General features: G+C 29.1%; 1 long non-coding RNA gene across 2 annotated transcripts; it reads left to right on the top strand.

Moving 5' to 3' along the window:
* Positions 1-1,227: 1,227 nt before the first annotated feature.
* LOC149217048 (uncharacterized) lies at positions 1,228-1,891 on the top strand. 2 transcript variants are annotated; one of them, XR_016250622.1, is made up of 3 exons: positions 1,228-1,360; positions 1,474-1,708; positions 1,810-1,891. It is a non-coding gene; the product is annotated as an uncharacterized LOC149217048 (long non-coding RNA). The 2 variants fall into 2 exon arrangements; XR_016250621.1 differs by having other exon boundaries at positions 1,474-1,704; positions 1,810-1,884.
* The last annotated feature ends 1,468 nt before the right edge of the window (positions 1,892-3,359 follow it).

Raw genomic sequence — 3,359 nt, 5'->3', positions numbered from 1 at the left:
TATAATTAACCAAATTGATATATTCACTTTTATTTTTAATTATAGTTGGTATTTTCTTATTTAAAAAATATTATTATAGTTGGTATTTTCTTATTTAAAAAATATTTTATTTTTCTTCTAAAAGGTACATGTGTCAACTCGATACACATAATGTATTATTTTTTACTCTTAATTACTTTTATCCTTTTCAAGTTTGATATGAAGTTATATTATTTCACGGTGAACATTGAAATACTTTATTTATGTTTAAGAGCAAGAATGAAATATTCTTACACACCTTATCTTTTGAGTAGTAATAATGCATTTAATTAAAATTAACTCCTAACTAACTATATATATATATATAGTTTTTTATTTATAGTGAACATTTAAAAAAATGAATTTTGTTTAAAAACACTCAGCTAAAAAAGTTTAACATTGAACACGTTTACCTTATTAGCTTTCTAAAAAATAAAGAAAAAATATTATAGAAATTTAATATTAGAATTTATTTATTTATTTTCAAATATTAAAAACCTTTTCATAAAATTTCTAAAATAATTATTAACCTATTAATAATAATTAAATTTAATAATTAAATTTATAAAATAATATTAAACATGAGTGGGCCAAAGTTTGAGAAGGGAATCTGCCGCAATCTGGATAAGGGTTGTCCCAAACAGGAAAAAAGACAACAACCTAAAATAAAATACCATACCCAAAAATAGAAACGGGGAACTGAAAAACAAAGCAGCACTGAAAAACAACGCAGCAGGTAAAAAAACGCTACAAAAATATCAATCATAAATTATAAAATAATAATACCGAGTTAAAAGATTGGTTTAATGAAATATCAATCATAAATCATAAAAAATAATACCGAGTTAAAAGATTGGTTTAATGACTAGTAATTAAAAGATTGGTTAAACTTAAATTTGAAGGCAACGGTCCAAAAACCCAAGCATAAAACTCATTTGGACCAAGCATAAAACTCAGGAATGAGCGCGGCTTAATGAATGAATGAAGAATGCGAGGGATCGGTGGTGATTGTGATGATTGGTTAATGAAATATCAATCATAAATCATAAAATAATAATACCGAGTTAAAAGATTGGTTTAATGACTAGTAATTAAAAGATTGGTTAAACTTAAATTTGAAGCAACGGTCCAAAAACCCAAGCATAAACTCATTTGGACCAAGCATAAAACTCAGGAATGAGCGCGGCTTAATGAATGAATGAAGAATGCGAGGGATCGGTGGTGATTGTGATGAATGGAGAATGAGAGGAAGAAATTGACATAGGAAGAGGAGGTGATGGTAATTTTTGCAATACAGTGCGAAAACAACAGCAGGGTGAGCTCGAGCTCGAATGGATTAAAGGTAATTTTTCTGTTCCTTTTAATTTGTTTGTCGTTCTCTCTGTTTGGTTAACCAGGGAGGGAAAGGCTATTTTTATGTAACCTCACAAATCATCTTCTCTGTTCAATCTACAGGTTAATCATCAATCATGGGTGTTCTTTCTCTCTCAAGCACTGTGTCTGTCTGTCTTATGGAGCGCTCCATAAATGTTATGTTCTGTTCTGTGTTGTACGCATCAATGTCCTGTGTAGTGTTGTGGTTGCGTCTTGTGTAAATGTTTGTGGTTTTTTGTGTCTGTTAATTGAGAGAGAAAGTCCATGCAGAGGAGAATATGCACTGGTGGCAAATAATGGAATGCATCCAGAGTGAGTTAGTACTCATGGCAATGTTTTCTTGAACTATTTTTAAATTCATTCGGCCAGGCCCTTCTTTATGTTTATTTTTCTCATGGGTTGGAATTTTATATACAGGAGTTGCTGGAGTAGCGTTTCCGGTGCTTTTGGAGCAGAGAATGAGGATTTTCCAGCGCCCATCAGTTTGCAAAGTTTCAATAGAAAATGAAAATTTCCTAAGAAGCAAGGTTAGTATGCTAAAATATCTCGTGGTCATCCTTCCTTGAGAATTTCTATTTGTGAATATTTTTCCATTTCCATTTAGAAAATCTACCTACCCACGGAGTGCATCTCTGTCATCCCTTCTATATGGAATTTCAGTTAGGATTTGTGGCGTTCAAATACTACCACGGAGTGCATCTCTGTCATCCCTTCTATATGGAATTTCAGTTAGAATTTGTGGCGTTCAAATTATTTTGTTCTTTCTTCAAACCAGAACCGTTTGAATTTAATACCCTGAACTTTCTGTTACACCTTCTAGTTGTTCTGCATCGATAATCATCACCTCTTCATCGATGTGTAATTTCCTGGTCCTCATGGATGTGTTGAAAGCGGATCATATAACTGGTTAGTAGTCAATGAATTGTAGTCTGGTGAAAATTCCTTTTGATGCAGGCGTTAGTAGTCTGGTCTTATTATTGTTATTATTTATGATGCATCTGAACCCTAGGTTGCTTTACCAAAATCTCTGTTAACACTTATGATGCATCTGAACCCTAGGTTGCGTTACCAAAATCTAAACAATGCTATGGATCACAGAAGTTTGAATTCCTTAAAAATAGAAAAATAAAAAGAAAAAAACTCATGGTATTCATGTGAAACATAGCCTATTTAAAGGGTGAAATCAAACTACAATAGATCCCATTTTAACTTCCAAACTACAAAGCATCAAGAAGATAAAAAATGAGATCAAATCTCCTCTAAAAGAGTTTTTCATCTCAGAAATTTGATCCATCTTCGTTTTTGGTAAATTTAAATGTTAAGATAAAATCTAAATTGGTTATATTAGTTTCCCACCTAATAGAGATTTTACATCTCCAAACTAAAAACAGCTTTCGTTTTTGGTAAATTTAATGTTATATAAACTCTAAATTGGTTATATTAGTTTCCGAACCTAATAGAGATTTTAGTAGGGATTTTAACATCTCCAAACTAAAAAAGAGCTTTTTCTTCATTTTTGGTAAATTTAATGTTGAAATAAAATCTAAATTGGTTATCTTAGTTTCCTACCTAATAGAAATTTTAGTAGAGAATATCCAAACATTTTCTATAAAGTAATTTTTAAATTTATTTAAAATATAAACATTGATTTCAAAACATTCAAATAGTTTTTTTTTTAAATTTTTTAAATAATATTTCTATTATTAAAAAAACCTCAAAAAGTGAATAAATATATAACCTTATACAACTTATACAAAATATATAAAATGTAATTAAAAAAATATTTAAATTAAGTTATTAAATATTATTTTAACTCGAAAATAAAAATAAATATATATTTTATTTTTTGATGATGAATTTCAGTTGAAGATTAGAAAAGTTAATCTTCAAATATGAATGGATGAATTTGAAAAAAACTATTAGAACAAGTTAATAATCCCAGAAATCTTAAATCTAAAATATATATT

Source organism: Pinus tabuliformis, chromosome 1_1, assembly GCF_031772625.1.
Source record: "Pinus tabuliformis cultivar Carrire ecotype Pingquan chromosome 1_1, CPIR1, whole genome shotgun sequence".
Taxonomy (NCBI): domain Eukaryota; kingdom Viridiplantae; phylum Streptophyta; class Pinopsida; order Pinales; family Pinaceae; genus Pinus; species Pinus tabuliformis.
This window is presented reverse-complemented; position numbering and strand designations above follow the sequence as displayed.